Below are 22,374 nucleotides of genomic sequence, written 5' to 3' on the forward strand. Positions count from 1 at the left end.
ATATTTGTAGTGAAGACTTTTACACCATTATTATTATCATTATTATTATTATTATTATTATTATTATTATTATTATTATTATTATTATTATTATTATTATTATTATACAGATTAAGTCAAAAGGAACTTGAAAGATGGAACGAAAAGTTATGAAAAGACAGTAACGGAAAACAGGCTCATTATTTGTAGTGAAGACCTTTACACTATTATTATTATTATTATTATTATTATTATTATTATTATTATTATTATTATTATTATGTTGTCGAAAAATTAAGTAGTAAATAACGCAACAGATCTCAGACGTCAGTCCCGACTCTGATGAAAAGAGAAATCGAAGTTTCAATATGTAGTCATTCGAAAAGTAAGGTCAACTGGCGAGATGGTAGATCAGGGCGATGTTTTCAACAGAAAAGTCCTTTATCATTTTTTCTTTACTTGCAACCGTTTTACAGTAAGCTATAACAGGTCAAATACTTAATTCACAATTAAGTTGATCTAGTGTCAACGTCTAAGCTGGAATAATCGGTGAAAGTTTAACTGCTCCATAAGTGCTGACAGACAGAATTAGACACGTGCGTTATTGTAATAATTTCCTTCATAAAACACTGCTTACATTATTGGATGATATATCTCTCAAAACGCATCAGCATATCTGGTATCAAATGGATGGCACAGAGGCATATTTCACACTCCCTATTCGTCGGTGGTTGGATGAACACTACCAAGGTCGATGGATCGGGAGAAGAGGTTTTATGGCTTGGCCGTCACGATCCCCTGACTCAACGCCTCTGAACTCCTCTTTATGGGACTGTATGCAAGAAAAGATCTGCGCTAAAGAGGTTACATACAGAGATGTTCTGCTACAACAAATTGATGCAATTGCATCAGGCAACAAATTGGACTGATGGATAGTGTGCTTATTGTTATTACAGAACGGGTCCAGGCATGTTTGCATGCAAGAGGAGGATATTTTGAGTATTTGCTCCTATAATAATTATGTACTGAGGATAAGTAATAAGACCCTTAAAATTATGATGAACTGTGAGACTTGGACTCTCAATTTGAGAGAGGAACAGAGGTTAATGGTTTTTGAGAATAAAGTGCTTAGGAAAATATTTGGGGCTAAGAAGGATGAAGATACAGGAGAATGGAGAAAGTTACACAACACAGAACTTCACGCAATGTATTCTTCAAATGACATAATTAGGAACATTAAATCCAGACGTTTGAGATGGGCAAGGCATGTAGCACGTATGGACGAATACATGAGAGGAAAGAGACCTTTGGGCAGGCCGAGACGTAGATGGGAAGATATTAAAATGAATTTGAGGGAGGTGGGATGTGATGATAGAGACAGGATTAATCTTGTCAGGATAGAGACCGATGGCGTGGTTCTGTGAAGGTGGCAAAAAACCCCCGGGTTCTCTAAAAACCATAAGTAAGGAAGTAATATCATTATGATGGTAAGCAAGTAAATCACTTTAACTCTGAATTAAATGTTTGACCAGTTATAACTGTGAAACTGTTGAAAATCGACAAAAATCACACAGGACTTTTCTGCTTTAAACATCGCTCTGATCAACCTCCTAACCAGTTGACATTTTCTTTTGAATTACGCTGTATAGCATGTAGCATGAAACTTTAACATTAGTATAGTATTACCACAGTCACGAAGCTTGAATTTTGAGGGTGCTAGGAACAATAGACCACAGTATAGAGAACATACCGTAAAGACACCTAAGCCATTTCGTGGGAACAAATTCTGAGTGCACATGTCACGAAACCGGGTGTATTATCTGGAACCTCCACCAGATGGATCTCCATCTACGACAGGCTGGCATAATTTAATATTAACTGAAAACATTCATTACTCATCTTTAACAATTTTAAAAACATGAGACAAAGAATGGCAATATAACCATAATTATAATTACTTCAGTATGCAATCATCATGAAAATATTTACTAATTGACGCTAAAGTTCAAGTCACTGTTTGAGGCTTATGTTGGTAAAATTGATCCAAGTACAACATAATACATCATGGCGTCCGTTGCGGTGAAGTGCGAACATGAACGTCAACAATGGATATAAGTATTTTGACTTCCTAGAGACATAATATTAATGATAGATAATATACATGCAAGATTATTCGTATTACTGACCAATAAAATAAATAAATCAATATTTTACTAATACTTTGATAGTGGTTTGATACTACTGGGTGTTCAGTTCAAAATGTGTCATGGCTCGCTGTATGTCGTCATGTGGCTAGTCGATGAGCCTAGAGAATTCAATCTTCCTACACTTCCGCAGAGGCGTATTACCTAAATGCGAGAGAAGTTGCCTAGCAAGTACGGCGTTCATTCTGAAGATTACTTACCGATACGTACGGTAACGCCAGTAGTGGCAAGAATGTCAACTGTTTGGCAACACGTACTGAAGTGAGTTTTTTTTTCTTACTGTCGGGATATGGGGAGAGGGTTAAGACGATTACTTACGTATTTGTTGACATTAACTTGGACGGTCAACATGGACACGGAGCATTTTGATTTGTGTTGTGGAATGTTGCCGTACACAATCGATGATAACAAATACCCTGCGTACGACTTGCCCGCGCAAAACACAGTTCGAAAGAGGTTATGGTAGCACACAGACTTTACAGACCGCCATTTGTTGCTACGACATTCAAGTTATACCGTACACGTTCTCAAGTTCAGATTGAACGCCTTGATTAATAGGCAACTTCTCTGACATAAAAGCTGAAACTCGCTTCAAATCGCTGACTCACAACAATAACGTCATGACACAGTTTGAAATGAACACCCAGTAGCGACATAGTTGATTCATTGAGAACTAGACCTTACTGAGCTTCAATTTAGTACCAACAACATCAAAGGTGCCGACAAGAGTTGTCCCTACCGATTCTTCTTATACTGTGAATAGACTGTGCCGGTACTATTTCGCATTGTCTTTAACAAGGCGATATTAGCGATCCTAGTGGTTAGCAACTACTTATGGGTGCATATTCACTACGTATTGAGCTTCGTGACTGTATATACAGTCTTGGACAAATTGTTAGACTAAGACGTTTCTCTTGGAAACATAATATAATTCGTCATATCAACTATCAGTAAAATTCACAGAGTATCTCTTGTCGTAAATATGATTGTTTACATCTTCTGGTATATTTTTTCAATGGTTAAGTATATTTTGTTTGGCTATGTTAGTACAACTGGTGTTTTAATTATATACTGCAGAAGATATACAACAGTCTGTTCTCCCGTGGCCTGCAAGAAGACCGGACATGAACGAAATTAAAAATCTGTGATCTATACTGTAGAAGAAAGTGAACAAAAAGAGGCTTACAACAAAACATGGACTCATTTAAGCACTGTCTGATATCTGGCTAAATAATGTTGATATTCAAAGAAAATATCAAACTTTGGTTTCCAGCATCCCTGACAAAAGCATCGTGTTAATAAAGAATAAGAGAATGTTCACAAAATTTTAGTAACCTCAAGACTCAATTTTCTGTTCATTATTTCTGTGCAAAATACATTTTTGCTCATTATTTCTGCCGATAAATACAGCTTCGTTGCACATAAAATTAATTTAGTATAATAATTTGTCCACGTCTGTACATAGACTGTGGTATTAGTAAAAGCACCTATGTAGCTCTAATATGACTAGAGTTTCTCTTTAAAACATTTTCTGTGTGTTTGAATGTTAATTTTCTCGGTTTTTAAGAACAAATTGAACTGAATCTCACGTTAAACAGATAGATATGCGAGTGGGATGAATTTTGCAGTGCTATGGAGCCAGACTTCGCGCCCGTCTTGTACATTCCAAAATAATCCAATTATACCTTCGACCAATGCACGAGAGCATATAAAATTTTAGGCATAATCCAATTACTCGGCAGTTGGCACAAAGAGATATTAGAGCCACAAAAGTATTGGGAATGCGTAACACTACGGCAAACCTAGCTGCAGGGTTAATGTGGGCCTTCGGCCACCCTCCTCCCCGCAAAATGCGGTAACTCCGAGGGCACCACCAAGATAAATGTTACATTTCCAAACGTATTTGTTGTTTCTTGGTGAGGTTGGGGAGGATGCAACGTTGCGGGAGGGTTAGTTTAACTTGAGATATAGCCCCGATGTGGACCTGCTACAAAACTATCCCTAACCCCATTCCGTCTCGCCTTTTCATTCCTTGGGGAGAAGACAGGGTAACTACCCTGTAGTGTCCTGCAACCCCTGCCGGATGGCCTTAGCTCGGACCACCACCCACACCCCTAACCCTTGCAGGGCCAACTGCATGTTGGAGTCACAGCTATTAGCGTTCGACTCAATACAAAGGAAATCCATTACCTCTGAGCAGGTTAAATAATTTACGCTCTCTGGTCTTCTAGTCTGCCGCCACCACTCGCCGCATTCTAACACCCCTGAGACTGCACAAGTTGGAAATCGATTACTTGGGAGAAATAAAAAAAGATCTCAACGTTTTAAAAGCAACCCCCCTCCCCCGTCATAGAGCACCGAGAGGATTACCGAAAGCGTATAAAGAAAGTAAGAAAAAAAGAGAGAGAAACGGGACGGAATTCGCAATAACAATTGCAACACCGCAGCAGATCCTTTTTTTTTTTTTTGTGGAACAGAGGTTCAAAAGAAGCAGAGGAACGAAATCACATTAAGAATATTCGCATATACTGCGGGTATCCTCCTTTTTATGCAATATACGATTTGCTAGGCAGAAGCGGCAGTAACTCGAAAAATCGCGGACTCCCTTCCAATGATATCAACAAAATCCATCGTCTGGGAAACTAGAACTGGCGCTGTGTATAGCAGGGTTCACATAAGATTATTGTTTCGAAAGAAGTTAATATGGTCGTCTTTTCAATGTTTCCAGCCGTTATCAGATATTACCAAAGCAAATAAAATCACAATGCCATGTAATGAAACATTATTATTATTATTATTATTATTATTATTATCTTTTTGAGAAGATTAACTCCATATGTAGATGAAATTATTGGGGATCATCAGTGTGGTTTTAGGCGTAATAGATCGACTATTGATCAGATTTTTTGTATTCGACAGATATTGGAGAAAAAATGGGAGTATAAGGGTACAGTAGATCAGTTATTCATAGATTTCAAAAAGGCGTATGACTCGGTTAAGAGAGAAGTTTTATATAATATTCTTATTGAATTTGGTATTCCCAAGAAACTAGTTCGATTAATTAAAATGTGTCTTAGTGAAACCTACAGCAGAGTTCGTATAGGCCAGTTTCTATCTGATGCTTCTCCAATTCACTGCGGGCTAAAGCAGGGAGATGCACTATCACCTTTACTTTTTAACTTCGCTCTAGAATATGCCATTAGGAAAGTTCAGGATAACACAGAGGGTTTGGAATTGAACGGGTTACATCAGCTTCTTGTCTATGCGGATGACGTGAATATGTTAGGAGAAAATCCACAAACGATTAGGGAAAGTGCGGAAATTCTACTTGAAGCAAATAAAGAGATAGGGTTGGAAGTAAATCCCGAAAAAACTAAGTATATGATTATGTCGCGTGATCAGAATATTGTACGAATGGAACTATAAAAGTTGAAGATTTATCCTTCGAAGAGGTGGAAAAATTCAAATATCTGGGAGCAACAGTAACAAATATAAATGAAACTCGGGAGGAAATTAAACGCAGAATAAATATGGGAAATGCTGTTATTATTCGGTTGAGAAGCTTTTGTCATCTAGTCTTCTGTCAAAAAATCTGAAAGTGAGAATTTATAAAACAGTTATATTACCGGTTGTTCTGTATGGCTGTGAAACTTGGACTCCCACTTTGAGAGAGGAACAGAGATTGAGGGTTTTTGAGAATAAGGTTCTTAGGAAAATATTTGGGGGTAAGCGGGATGAAGTTACGGGAGAATGGAGAAAGTTACACAACGCAGAGCTGCACGCATTGCATCCTTCACCTGACATAATTAGGAACATTAAATCCAGACGTTTGAGATGGGCAGGGCATGTAGCACGTATGTGCGAATCCAGAAATGCATATAGAGTGTTAGTTGGGAGGCCAGAGGGGAAGAGACATTTGGGGAGGCCGAGACGTAGATGGGAAGATAATATTAAAATGGATTTGAGGGAGGTGGGATATGATGATAGAGACTGGATCGATCTTGGTCAGGATAGGTACCAATGGCGGGCTTATGTGAGGGCGGCAATGAACCTCCGGGTTCCTTAAAAGCCAGTAAGTAAGTATTATTATTATTATTATTATTATTATTATTATTATTATTATTATTATTATTATTATTAATGTTGACTGATGTAATATTAAAATACATTTTGTCTGCCAACACGAAATCCATTGGTTTGACTAAACAGTTTCGATTCATGAGATCTAACCTAAAAGTTCATTTTGGTTTGGCCACAAGAAACGATTAGTATGAACTGCAAAAGCGAATAACAATTTAAAATATATTATATCCTGTCCATGAGGAGATTCATTGTGTGTCTGAAGATGATTCTCATAGAAGAGTCGATATAACTGCCATCAATAGGAGAACCCAGAAAGCGATGGTCTTAGGCCTTACGATTTGCTTTGAGTTAACAAACAGAATGTTAAAATGTGAAATGTAAAGTTGAGGAAACGCAATATTTTTAACAGCAATTCATACTTTTAACTTACAGTTAATTAATGGTATGTTAGGTGCATTTTAACAAAGGTTGAAGAAACCGGGCCATAGTATTTCAGAAGAAAAGTTACCGGCGTAGCTCAGGTGGTAGCGTGTTTGCCTGCTGATCCGGAGCTGCGCTCGGGAGCGGGTTAGATCTGCGCTTGGACTGATTACCTGGTTGGGGTTGGGGTTTTCGGAGGTTTCCCCAACTGTAATGTGAAAAAAAAAAATGTTATGTTTTATTTAACGACGCTCGCAACTGCAGAGGTTATATCAGCGTCGCCGGATGTGCCGGAATTTTGTCCCGCAGGAGTTCTTTTACATGCCAGTAAATCTACTGACATGAGCCTGTCGCATTTAAGCACACTTAAATGCCATCGACCTGGCCCGGGATCGAACCCGCAACCTTGGGCATAGAAGGCCAGCGCTATACCAACTTGCCAACCAGGTCGACTGTAATGTGAATGTCAGTTAGTCTGTGACGAATTCTCGGCCTCATCTCGCCAAATGCCATCTTAATACCAGTTCCAGCGGCGCTAAATAACCCAGTAGTTGATACAGCGTCGTTAAATAAAGAAGTAAAAATATGTTACAGAAATAATCAAACATTGCTAACAAATACAAGTGCAGTTTCGTCAAATGTTGCAATATTATTGTTGGTTGGGTTTGAAATTTTAATTTTAATCTCATTATGCTGGATGAAATGTTATTAATAGGGCTAAGATTTTGATGACCTATAAATCATGAAAAAATGTCCTAAAACAATGCATTTATGAACTAAAAAAATCTTTCAAAATGCCCTTAAAATGCCCTAAAATTGATCTTACATAATTGGCTTAGTAGGATTATTAATATTTAGACTAGTAATTAAATTAAATTCCAGTACCAACATTCAAGTTTATTTCATTAGACACAATTTTTTAAGTAGTACACTTTAATTAATTATTTTACCTGATGTACCTGATGTAGTTCCGTGTAGTCCACCACAAGGCCACTCTTATTCGGAACTAGCAGGTATAGAGGAGTCTATATTGAAGGAGTGGTTGGACTGATCCATTACATGGGAGTGTAGTACATTAAAATGACAATATTTGTGTAGAAAAACGGTTAAAACAATATACAAAATAATGGATATTAATGGACAAAATATGTAGAGACATTATCAAAGGAAATAAATAATATTATACATTAATAATGGAAATTATGGCCAAAATTAAATGAAAACACCCCAAAAATGACCGAATGAAACAAAAAATGTTCTTATGAGTTGTAAGAGGCAAAAAATGCAAAAAAAGTGCCCTAACAAAAAAGTTTTAAAACACTCAGTTTATCACATAACATATAAATACTAAAGCAGCTATGTTTCTGGCTTAACAGAAAAAAGAAGCAATTTCATCAAAATCCTAGCCCTAGTTATTAATTATTACCCAGGTCTGAAATCCAGCGATATCACAGACATTCGAACAATGATAACATTTCTACTATTACTTATTCCTTCTCCTAACAGAGGCAAGTATTATTTTAAAAAATAATGAGGTAATTTCTCAAAGCTTGGATTCGCCAACGAGTTGAAGAACAATCACAAATGAAATTGGTCATCGGATATAGATTCAAACGCTAGTAGTGCGAACGGCAGCGATTGTTCCAAAGACAAAATCGTTACGTTTCACAGCTTTGCACAATATTGGACTTCATGAATAGACAGAATATAGCTAACTCCTAACAAGGTGGTATCACAACGCAATGTTTTCATACAGGGTCTAGGGTGGAGAGAAGAAACACGCGTTCACATTGTATCATGTAGAAAAGATAGACAAACGCGGTTGACAGTCAAATGTTTATGACGTCAATACGATACGAAATTGGGGACAGATAATTTTCCTCCCCACAAAAGATCATTACAAATTCAATTCGTTTCCAACATCTGCAACTCTTGTATTGAAATACATCTCACCGTACATTCTATTGTTTGCTAGAGGGGAGGAGAAAAATCTTTGTTTGGCAACGTGATGCAAGTCCGCGTGTCCGGGTTCTGGCTTTTGTCAATGACGTCACCGTGAGGGTGGATGCTAATAGAAAATGTGGAATGGACCAATTCAACAGCTGCCACAATTACAATTCTCATCGATTTTATTGGAAGTGACACGGTTGTCTCAAATTACATTAAACATCGCAAACCTCCATTTTCTTGCAGATTTAATCACTACAAACACATTTCTATCCTGCCGTTTATTCGTAACAAAAGATTCGGTGGGATTGATATAATAAACAATACGCCATTGCGCGAATTCGTCCTTTGTGACGTACACGCATTACTCCCGGGGGGAAACGTCAGAGCCCAAGCAGAGCTTCAAAACTCATAATGTTGGCTGGGTTTTCGTGAATTATGGTTATTGAGTCTGTAGTTTCAATAATACGTATCATCAATTTATAATGAACCACATGTAAAAATACACAAAACAAGCAAATATGGCCTCAGGGACGCTGGGAAGTGTTCTTCAGCCCTTTTTCACTTCACTTTTTAACTTCGCGCTAGAATATGCCATTAGGAAAGTTCAGGATAACAGGCAGGGTTTGGAATTGAACGGGTTACATCAGCTTCTTGTCTATGCGGATGACGTGAATATGTTAGGAGAAAATACACAAACGGTTAGGGAAAACACGGAAATTTTACTTGAAGCAAGTAGAGCGATAGGTTTGGAAGTAAATCCCGAAAAGACAAAGTATAGCCTATGATTATGTCTCGTGACCAGAATATTGTACTAAATGGAAATATAAAAATTGGAGATTTATCCTTCGAAGAAGTGGAAAAATTCAAATATCTTGGAGCAACAGTAACAAATATAAATGACACTCGGGAGGAAATTAAACGCAGAATAAATATGGGAAATGCGTGTTATTATTCGATTGAGAAGCTCTTATCATCCAGTCTGCTGTCCAAAAATCTGAAAGTTAGAATTTATAAAACAGTTATATTACCGGTTCTTCTGTATGGTTGTGAAACTTGGACTCTCACTCTGAGAGAGGAACTTAGGTTCAGGGTGTTTGAGAATAAGGTGCTTAGGAAAATATTTGGGGCTAAGCGGGATGAAGTTACAGGAGAATGGAGAAAGTTACACAACACAGAACTGCACGCATTGTATTCTTCACCTGACATAATTAGGAACATTAAATCCAGACGTTTGAGATGGGCAGGGCATGTAGCACGTATGGGCGAATCCAGAAATGCATATAGAGTGTTAGTTGGGAGACCGGAAGGAAAAAGACCTTTAGGGAGGCCGAGACGTAGATGGGAGGATAATATTAAAATGGATTTGAGGGAGGTGGGGTATGATGATAGAGACTGGATTAATCTTGCACAGGATAGGGACCGCTGGCAGGCTTATGTGAGGGCGGCAATGAACCTTCGGGTTCCTTAAAAGCCATTTGTAAGTAAGTAAGTAATATAGAGTGTTAGCTGGGAGGCCGGAGGGAAAAAGACTTTGAGGAGGCCGAGACGTAGATGGGAAGATAATATTAAAATGGATTTGAGGGAGGTGGGATGTGATGATAGAAACTGGATTAATCTTGCTCAGGATAGGGACCAATGGCGGGCTTATGTGAGGGCGGCAATGAACCTCCGGATTGCTTAAAAGTCAGTAAGTTCAGTAGATTTTGAGCCAGGATTACAAAACGTTTACCAATTATTCAACAGTATTTTCTTATTAAATATGTCTGTAGTAATGTAGTGTAATTACCATAGCTCTGGTTGCTTTTTAATTAATGCAAAATCATAGTAGCACACATGTTCTATTACATAGGTACGCCTTTCTTAGAAACACCGATCACAACACACTTTAATTTTTAATTTATTTATCTGTACTTTATTTATCAATGGAGGTGAAAGATTTTGTAAGGTATTCATTTAATGATATATTTTACTTCGGAATATGTATTATAAGTCTTTCTCGTGTTAAATTCTATCGTAAATGGTTGACATGTTTCGGCCTGTTATTGTCCTCATCAGAACTGGTTGTTGCTGATCTTGGAGCCTTTTGTTTTGTTTCCTGCGGGGGTGTGTTTGTGTAGTGTAATGTGGAGTCAAAGAGTGTGTGTTCTGAAATTGAGTTGTGTGTTGAGAATTTAATTTGGATGTGTTTTTGTGTGTCTGTATATTTCGTATTGTTCTAGTGTGTTTAGTTTCTGGCTTTTTGGTTGGATAATATGTAGAATTTCCATGTCTATTTATTTTAAATATTAATTAATGTGATATGTTTCAATGAAATTCTGCAGGTACTTTTTATTTAAGTGAAGAGTCAAATTTGATTTAAAAAATTCAGCACCTACCACTATATCTTCCATATGGAGAAAAATCAACATTCCATCTTAGATGGAGCAAATGTATTTAATTAGAATTAGAGCCTGGCTGGGCGGAAGAGAAGGCCTACTGGCCTTAGCTCTGCCAGATTAAATAAATAAATTATTATTAAATAAATAAATTATTATTAATTATTAGATACTTTCTGAAAAATGTGTAGGCCCACCTCAATTTGAAAAATTACATTACAGGGTAAGGAAGAAAATAAAAACACGATAATGGGCGTGGCAATCAGGAAACCACTTTCAAAACCCCATTTTGAAGAATTTTAATGTCCGAAATGAAGAAAAAATACATGGTTAAGCGAAGTTTTTTTTTAATTTCTTAAAATAAGAAATAAAATTTGAATTTCTTTGGCCTTAATCATTTCCCTATGCCTTTAAAATACAGTCTTCTCATTTTACGAGGAAACTTGGAATCATTCCTCCGCCGGTCGACTTTCTGCTCTCCCGACCGCAGCATGGGAAGCCAGTTCTACAAAACATCGCAGGATTTAGTCGATTCTGATAATATATATAACAAAAACGGCTGCGTTTACTGGACCCCAGGGGCCAGACTTACTAAAGGCTTTACCAATAACCAAAAATGTATTTAAAAATAGGCTTAAGGACTTTACTAATAGACGGTAGTATATTATGCACACTATTTAAAGAGAGTAATTGATGTTTTGTTATTTGAAGTGTTGTATCAGTGAAGAAGTGTGTTGTGTCAATGAAGTGTGTTTGTGTCAGTGAAGTTTTATAGTTTATAGTGGTAGAGCAAAGTATTTGAACAGTGAAATGTTTTTGAAGTGTTAGTGAAATCAGGATAGTATCAGTGAAATGTGTCGTAGTTCCAGTGCAGTGAGTGAGTTGACAGCGAAATCAGTGTAATGCTAAAAGGTACTTATGCATGTATGAACATATCATACTCGTGGGTTTTAGTTCGAAATTAGAGTTAAGATACAAATTAGATTTACTTTGAATGTTATTTTAAGTGATCGTGCTTCATTTAATTTAGGATGCTCCGTGTTAATATTATATAATAATAATAATAATAATAATAATAATAATAATAATAATAATAATAATAATAATAATAATTAGGGCAAGGATTTTGATGAAATTGCATCTTTTTTTCTAGTAAGCCAGAAACATAGCTGCTTTAGTATTTTTATGTTATGTGATAAACTGAGTGTTTTAAGACATATTTGTTAGGGCTTTTTTCTGCATTTTTTGCCTGTTTCAACTCATAAGAGCATCTTTTGTTTTATTCGGTCATTTTTTAGGCATTTTCATTTAATTTTGGCCATAAATCCCCAGTATTTATTAAAAATAATGTTTATTTTCTTTGATATTTTCTTCACATATTTTGCCCGTTAATACTCATTATTTTGTATAATATTTTAAATATTTTTCTACATAAATATTACCATTTTAACGTAGTACACCCCATGTAATGGATCAGTCCAACCACCCCTTCAATATAGACTCCTCCATACCTGCTAGTTCCGGATAAGAGTGGCCTTGTGACAGACTACATGGAATCTAAAAGTAAAGTAAATCCATGGCACTACAGCCCATGAAGGGCCAAGACCGACCACCTGACTGCAGACCTCACGTCCACATGCCGAAGCAGAAGTTAACGATCATATATGGGAACTACATCAGGTAAAATAATTAATTAAAGTGTACTACTTAGAAAAAACTATGTAAAATTTAATTTATTTACTACCGGTAGTCTCAATATTAAGTAGTACAAAACCTCTTTTCCTACTAAGCGAATTATGTAAGATCAATTTTAGGGCATTTTGAGGGCATTTTTGAAAGATTTTTAGGTCATCAAAATGCTAGCCAAAATAATAATAATAATAATAATAATAATAATAATAATAATAATTATTATTATTATTATTATTATTATTGTTAATTGTATTTATTATTAATTGTGTTTTTTATTTTCATTATTGAGTGTAATTAGTTACCATTACCACCGGATATTTACCCATTTGCAGTGTGAATAAATACATACATACAATATATCAGTGTCAAAAACCCGTATTACTCCCAAGATTTCATCCCAGTTATATTTTGACTATTACAGATCATACACGAAATTTGTGAAAGGTGGAGAGTGTTTATGGAATGATACAGGGAAACGGGAGTACTCCGAGAAAAAACCTATACTCTGTCAGCCACAAATTCCAAAACGGCCCGGCCGGTTATCGAACCCAGGCCGCCTGGGTGGTAACCCAACGCGTTTGAGCTTGACGTACAGACGCGGACATGAACTTTGTGAACATGGGATCGAGCGACAGTTCTGGAACGTTCGATATTTCTGTACTCATGACAGTGCAAAAACCTAAAATCTCGTACCACAATCAAGTCTATTCTTCGAACACTATTTTTAATTTCGCCTCTCCTTAATTGCAAATCGAGTAATAGGACTGATGCTGACAATAAGTGACCACAGCATTGTAATTTCAAACTGTAGGTTATTTACTTTCACGACTTTTTTGGTGTTCGTCAACCACATCTGAATAAAAATGCATGATAATAGTTGCTAGAAAACTGGCCGAAGGTCGCTGAAGAAACTTTGGCTATTCTCTTGATAAAAGACCATTGTTATCGTCTCGAACAAAGCGAGGCTTACAAAATCTTAAACAAACGACGGCAAACATCTGAGGTGTTAAGAGCAAATAAAAAATATTGATTTATTGTTGCACCTCTTCCTCCTTCACAAAAAAAGAAGCGGCCTTAATTCCTGGCATCCCCGTGATATGACTCGACGTTATAAGAACATCTAGTGTCGGCAGCTTTTAAGGAATCGAATAATATCGCTCGATTTTTCCGTTCCCAAACTCGAGGTGTTGAATAATTTGTATACTCACTTTGCGCCCACCCGCTATTTTTTGGGCCGGAGAGAATGTATAGCCCCCAGCTGCGATATTAGTGGTCCGCGTACAGAAGCGGGGCACAAAAAATTAATTATTTAACTTTTTTCCCTCGTGCTCTAAGCAGCTCATGCCCAGCTTTTGTTACAGTTGAGATCATCCTGTTAAGAAGTGAGGTTGGACGGTTTCAAAGAGAAATGCTGCGGGAATTACATCACAGACAAAAGAGCATTATCGGCCTACAGGAAAATTCGGAATAGCCGCTTGAATTAACTGTTACAAGATTACATACATTTGTTTCGTCTGACAAATGGAATGTGTTTATGCAATGTAACTGAGCGTGGAATCGGACAGGGAGACCAGCGCCGGTGTTGCGCGCCAATTTTATCCGCATTTTTCGCTTCTCTTTCGCTTATTTTCCATTAAAGTCATGAATGCCGCGTTACAAATCCAAACATTCCTATCATATACCGTAGAAGAGGGTAAAGTCGATCAAAATATTGCAATTTTTAATGATATTGAGGTTATGCAATGGAGCGAAGTTCTTCAGAAAATAGCATTTTGTGGTCATATCCTTCACTTATGAAGACACGTTACAAGAATTGAATTACAATCTATTAAAAAACTGTTTTTACTTGACTTGTGATCGAAGTTACCTGCTTAACTAGGGTAAAGTCGATCACCATTGAATTTTTAGTTTAAGATCGATTTTAAAATACTGCGGAGTAAAGTCGATCACTGTTTATGTTTTTAAAAAACAAATTAAGTGTATTACATATATTTTATTTGTTATAAGGGCTGTAAAAACCATAATAATCTTCAACATATGCCTATAGCATTATATAGTGTACCTTTTGTTACTGTGATCATACTATTCGATACAATTAGGCCTATAGGTCTCCACTGTACAATCGTGACTGTGATTGCCAACATTTTAATACTTCACATACCAACAAACAAAGATTTAAGAATTCAAAATTTACATTGAAATACCACCCTTCAATTATAATCTAAAATGCAATTCAACATTGCTTAGGTTTATATCAGATGTTATTTGAAATCTTACCCTCCTCATGTCACTTTAGAAATTACGTTGTTCCCATAGTCAGCTACAGAGGGGTGTACAAAATATGTTCCTTTGGCAGCGCTTCTCTTAAGCAAGAAATTCACCATAATTTCGTCTTCCACTTTCACCACTATCCCATCAATATAAGCTATACTATGACACTTTTCTGTTTATAAGTGTTAGTTGGATGTATTTCGGTGAAGAATTTATTTTTCCTGCTGGTCCTATCTGTTTCGAGTAGGTCGTTGGCATGATCGACTTAACCCTACAAAGGTACAAGTTTTCTTAAAATAATAAGTTGCAATACTAACATTTACGAACTGCAAAACTATTATTTCAGGATACAATCTCAACGAAAAGTACTTACGTATACTTCCTGTCTCCTTTCACTGCTGAATATAATTTAGAGTTTGTAAGACTTTGTTTTCGTTTAAGAGAAAAAGTTGAGAATAACAATTTTCACTTCAACGGTAATTACACAGTGTTCCCATTGTTGGCATTCGCAGGCTTTTTGTTGTCCCTCTCGCTTACATTTACAATGTAAGGCAATGAAGTCAGCATAACAAAATTAGCAAGTAACTGAGAAGATATATAATTTTCAATAAAAATCGAAAATGATCGATTTTGCATCCACTGATTGACTTTACCCATTTCTACGGTACACGAATATTTGAAACTCATACAGCTTCACGAGAGAGATGGGAAAAGGTCGTACGGAGTTGGAAAGAACGAAGGGGGGGGAGGAAAAGACTGAGAGAAGATAGAGCAGGCTATCAAGCAATGGAAGACAAGAGTAGCTAGTTCATAAACTTTATCAGTATCGCAAACAACATAATGATTTTTGAAACAACGACAATCAATCCGCGTTATTTTTGTTCTAGAACTGCACTGAAGGGGATGGAGCTCACTGAGCAATGGAGAGGAAATTGGTGACATCACTCCCTGCAATGCCAAGTGGCGTTTCAAGATCTGCAACTGAAATAGAGAAGATTGATTGCTTATGAAGGTCAACATCGCAATGCTCATGCCATCTACGTCAAGGAGTTTCATTTTTTTAATCAATAGTTTGTGTTTCGTGGAATTTATTTATCTTTTAGTTATTTATTTATTTATATATGTATTTATTTATTAAATTATTTATTTATTTACTCACTTATTCAATTATTCATTGACTCATTCATCCATCCACTCATTTATTTATTTTATTATTTTGTTGTTCGTTCGTTCTTTCGTTCGTTCGTTTATTTATTTATTTATTTATTTATTTATTTATTTATTTATTTATTTATTTATCTATTTATTTATCTATTTATTTATTTATTTATTTATTTATTTATTTATTTATTCAAACAAGAACAACTCTATTTCATCCGGAATTACATTAGAATCAGGGATATAGCACTAAAAATAATTCATTTTTAATGGAGTGAATGTATGCTATTTTGAAACTAATATTTTACAACTTGTATACAGTTAATGTTGTACAATATAAAGAAGTAATGTAGAAAAGAGACAATGGAATACCACAGTTTTCAAAACACACTATACACCAAAAATAGTAAGTGCATGTGCATATGTAACCGCGGGTTTTGTTAGAGTTTACTAAGGGGATAGGTACTGCATATTCAATATCACTGTTGTTTAAGTGCGAAATTATTGATCATATAATTGGAAACCAGTATAAGGGACATGTAAACAGAATATGTTCCCATTTTTGTCCATTTTCACAACAAAATATTCCAGTTGGCACTGAGAGACTGTAGACTATGGAGAAATAATTCATCAATATTAATTAATTCTGTACCTACATTAAGTGTATGTATATATTTGTGTGTGTACTAGGGTACCCTTGAATGTAGATTTAATAACAATAATAATATTAATAGCAGTAGTAAAATAATATTAATAATAACAATAATAATAATAATGAGAGTTGTCACTGTTTGTATTATGCAAACGGTGCAAATACTGTTGTAATTTACCGTATCCATTTAACAATTTTGTCAGAATTATGATTAGTGTTTGCATTATTTTCATCAGTGTTTGTATTTCTTTTTTGTATTTATATATGCTATCTGGTAGGATGGAAGAGAAGGCCTTATGACCTTAATCCTGTCGGAATAAATAAATAAATAAATAAATACATAGACAGACAGACAGAGAGACGAGATAGATAGATAGACAGACAGACAGACAGACAGACAGACAGACAGATAGATAGATAGATAGATAGATAGATAGATAGATAGATAGATAGATAGATAGATAGATAGATAGATAGATAGATAGATAGATAGATAGATAGATAGATAGATAGATAGATAGATAGATAGATAGATAGATAGATAGATAGATAGATAGACAGACAGACAGACGAGATAGATAGATAGATAGATAGATAGATAGATAGATAGATAGATAGATAGATAGATAGATAGATAGATAGATAGATAGATAGATAGATAGATAGATAGATAGATAGATAGATAGATAGATAGATAGATAGATAGATAGATAGATAGATAGATAGATAGATAGATAGATAGATAGATAGATAGATAGATAGATAGATAGATAGATAGATAGATAGATAGATAGATAGATAGATAGATAGATAGATAGATAGATAGATAGATAGATAGATAGATAGATAGATAGATAGATAGATAGATAGATAGATAGATAGATAGATAGATAGATAGATAGATAGATAGATAGATAGATAGATAGATAGATAGATAGATAGATAGATAGATAGATAGATAGATAGATAGATAGATAGATAGATAGATAGATAGATAGATAGATAGATAGATAGATAGATAGATAGATAGATAGATAGATAGATAGATAGATAGATAGATAGATAGATAGATAGATAGATAGACAGATAAATAAGTGTTATCTGGTAGGATGGAAGAGAAGGCCTTATGGCCTTAATCCTGTCAGAATAAATAAATAAATGAATAAATAAATAAATAAGTAAATAAATAAATAAACATGGCGAAATGTTCGATACGCAATAAACATCTAATCACGTATTAGTATTCAGAGGAATAATTCGTCCTATCAGGCCACTGAACACGACAAGTACGAAAATGTTAGTGTGTTCGTGGAATTGTTGTTATAAAGAATACAGATTACACTTCTGACTTGACTTCTGATTTCAAGGAGATTGACTAAGAACATTTTGGAAAGAAATTTTATATCTCATTTACCTTTATGTACTGCCAGTTTTAATTCTCCAGAAAAATAGGACTTCCGCATTTTTAGCTTTGATACACCTCACTAGCAATATGAAAAGCACAAGAAGTACTTCTTTTTAAGTAATCTACTGTAAATATTAAGGCGTAATGGTTCAAGTTGGAAGGTCGTGTGTTTCAGATGATTTCACAGATTTTCTCCATTGATCTAATCCTTCCGGCCGTACCACGGCCATCGGGTTTACTCAGTCTCTAACAGAAATGAGTATCAGGGGAATTTTCTTGGGGTAAAGCCTACGGGCACGTAGAATTGACAACCCTACTGTCATTAATGCCGACCGTATGTACAGGAGAAAGCCTTAACCCTCGCTACTTTGTGGACATTCATGGCCTGTAATAGGAGTGACTTTACCTGAAGTAAAAGAAAACATAGGAAAATGAAAGCAAAAAAAAATGACAATAATTAACAAGAACTGATGACCTTGAGAACAACATATTCTCATTGCGCAGAAGCGTTTAATTCCAGGCGCCTAGCTACTTGACGGCCATTATAACACACTGTAGTTCCTTGCTCATTAATATCGACAAGAACATTTCTTTAATTCATTATTGTTGAATAATGCGGTGACGTCAGAGGATCTGTTGAGGAGTTGGAATATCGGAAAGCGTTTAAGAAAGGAGATGGACTACTAATCGTATTCTAGTAGTAAGAGAAAACGCCAGAGGAAGTGAATAGACGCGCGTAATGACAACAAGCGGCATATAATCGCAATGCTATCGCATTTCCGTCACTCATGAATGAATGCAGCGGTCTGGAAATCACTGAACACCTATTATTATTACTCCTGTTATTGATGATGCGAAGGGATGCTTCATGCGTTATTCAAATGCGCATTACATAATAAACCCCTAGTTTAACTGGCTAATGAACACAGCAAGGCAATATCCGCTATAGATGTAACAACAGTTGTTAATATTTTGACATTAGTTTATGGCCTGCATTTTTGTGCTTTTCCAAATAAACACCAGAGCACAATATGGCTAACTTTCCGATACAAAGAGGTGCGCGGTTATAGGGAGCGTGGAGTATTGTCCTACTCTTGCAGTCACCTTAACACACAACGATGGAAATAACAAAAGAAGTAATATAACGAAGAAGACGAAGGAAGAAAATTCAAATGGAACAGAAGATAAGAAGCTGAAAGGCAAAAAATGTTTGAAAAAAGCAGGGAAACTGAAATCTGAAAGGGAAAACTAAAACATGCAAAATATTGTTAGTAAAAATAATAATATTTATTCATTCATTAATTCATTCAATTTATTTATTTATTTATTTATATGCTGGACAACAGCCATTGACCAATAAAAGTCCAGCACAGATAATAATAATAATAATACTAATAATAATAATAATACTAATAATAATAATAATAATAATAATAATGAGGAGCACTAGCAACATTTAAAAATGCACGCTTCGTACTAATCCGTCTTTCCTCTAGTAAGGATTTTTAAGTAACATTAAGGAAACGTTCGTTTAAATTACTGAAATTTCAGGGTTATTAATATTGCTGTATCTGAATCAAATACTATCACAAAAATACAAGATCTTAAATTGAAACCCTTCAAGGAGCTCGAGTTAAAATTATATTAGAATATCTGTATTTGTTTTAGAATAATCATTGACTAAAACGTTAATTAAATATACATAATACATATATTTATTATTAAATACAGTAAGTGCTGTTTAAAGTTTCTGAACAAGTATTTCTTCTTAAATTTATATGGAACGAATTAAAATATTAATATTTTTGTGGCATTAGAAACATATAATAAACACTACAGATTAGAATATAGTTTATATTGTTCAAACTTAAAAAAAAAACACAAGCAAGCAAAGTTTTATGAAGATACGCCAATAAACATGTTTGAGTTATCAAGGAAAACTAATGTATCATTTAAAGCAGTGGTCGTCAGCACTCGCTGAAATGGGTAATGGGTAAGCAGTGTATCTGAATATGCTCCGTCGTCCAGAAGGGAAAGGGAGAATGCATATCTGCCAACAGCCACGGAAGCACGCTAGCTGCCTCTCTTATCCGCGGGTAAGAGACGCAAGCCCGAGGGTGCACTGTGCTGATGACCGCTGATTTAAAATTTCGGAAAATGATAAAAATATAAATACATGTAAAGTGACATGCCGAAATAATAAAAGGCATATAAGGGGCGATATTGCACCTAAGTAAGACATTTTGTAACAATGAAAGCAAAAGTATATCATGTACATAAATAAATATTTACATAAACTAATAAATAAATAATAAATAATTAAGTGATTACACAAATAAACAAATAAATAAATTGATAATAGTGCTTTATGTAGACTAACTGCTGCATAATTTTGGTAATTATGGCATGAATGAATGTTTAGCGTGGGAGCATAAGCAAAAGCGCAGATTTTCACGAATGTTTATAATGAAGATTACACACGTGTTACATATAACCTTGCATGTTATTCTAGCATTAAGAGTAGAGACGTAAGTACTGGATATGATGTAATATACTGCATGGTTGCTAAGTAACCGTTTCTAAGACAACATTGTTTTATTGTTGTTTTGAAGCTTTTCCTTACAGGTACGTTGTACAGAATTGTGTTGTGAAGGCGGTGATGACGTCATGCAATACTAGTTGCTCGGTAATATTTTCTGGCACCAGTGCCAGAATTAAGCTAATTCTGCAAGACTTATAGGGTATAACAAGCGTGTTTTAATGCTAAGATTACATAATAGTAATATGCGTTACAAGTTACAAGTATGTTGAAGTTTTCATGTTCGAGGAAAAGTTTGAAAAAGCGAAACGTAGTTGAGCTTTTTTAATTTCCGAGAATTGAAAGAAAACATACCGCTAGTGTATCGTACATTATTTTGTGCGAAGATCGTTTATTACATACCTGAAAGACGAATTTCTAATTAGTTGCAATGAAATCTCCATCTTGGTTTCTGTTCAATTACGGCAAATTTGCAAAACAAAAATATCTATCTTCAACATTGTTGCTTTAAAATGTTTTCTGTGTTTACTATACTCCAGCAGGCCGTGATATACGTCTATCTTCCCCCCCCCCCAGTCTATGATGAGTCTGGAATCTTGTTGATTTTTTCACGGCTTCCTTAATGTTGCTTGCATCACGAATGCAGTAACTTTAGTGGAGTTGTAGAGTTTACTTAATTTTTGCAAATATTTAAAAGCAATAATTAACAGTGCAATTTAGGTGAAATTGCAGTGGTAAGTTTCCAATTTATAATTTTTGCTATATTGAACGTCTCTAAAAATAATATGTTAAAAGCCTAAAGCAGTAAAATCAATATGTCACTTAAGCGGTAAGAAGAGGGAAATTGTTATGTGTGTTAGGTTGGAATTTTAGACTTTCCGCTGATTGGTTTTGTGCGGAAACCAAGCAAATACGCACGATCTCGCACAAATGTAATTTTTACTTATAAACGTGTACCATTTTTCAAGTGTTCTATATCTGTTCTTGAAATTTCAAACACACTTACTCGTACGACTGTTTCAAAACAGGTGGCATACAACATTCACATTTATAGCATGAAATCAAATTATTTCCGTAAACTAAAACTGGTATAAAAATCACTAATTCATTTCCAGAAAGGAGTAAAATATTTGAATCGCATAATAACGACATACTGGTTTCCCCACACCATTGTCAAAAGTGCGCCATCTGTTCACGCTGGGGATTAAAATTATTTTTTGCACATGTTATGGTTACTATCCTGCCCCCAAGGACCAGAACAATGCTCTGGTTTGTGAATAGATTAAACAACTGAATGGTTGGAATTGTTTACACAACGAGAATTTTTACAAGCTTTCACTGTAACTAACTGCGGAAAATGACATTATTTTCCAGGTAATTTCGCCTGTGAAATAATTCTCCAAAGCGCAGTGCAATATTTAAAATTCTGGTCAGAATAACACGTTAAAATAGATTTTTTTTTACCATGTTTAAATACCCACATAGCTACAGTACAAAACGTCGCTGAAATAATGTCGTTCCAAGTGAAAAATATGAATCATCAAACAACAAAAATAAACTATACGTACTGTTACATGACAAATTCAGAAAATAGATATGATCTTAAATATCCCGTACCAAATGAAGCTCTATCAAATATAGGACAC

This window comes from Periplaneta americana, chromosome 10, assembly GCF_040183065.1.
Source record: "Periplaneta americana isolate PAMFEO1 chromosome 10, P.americana_PAMFEO1_priV1, whole genome shotgun sequence".
Classification (NCBI taxonomy): domain Eukaryota; kingdom Metazoa; phylum Arthropoda; class Insecta; order Blattodea; family Blattidae; genus Periplaneta; species Periplaneta americana.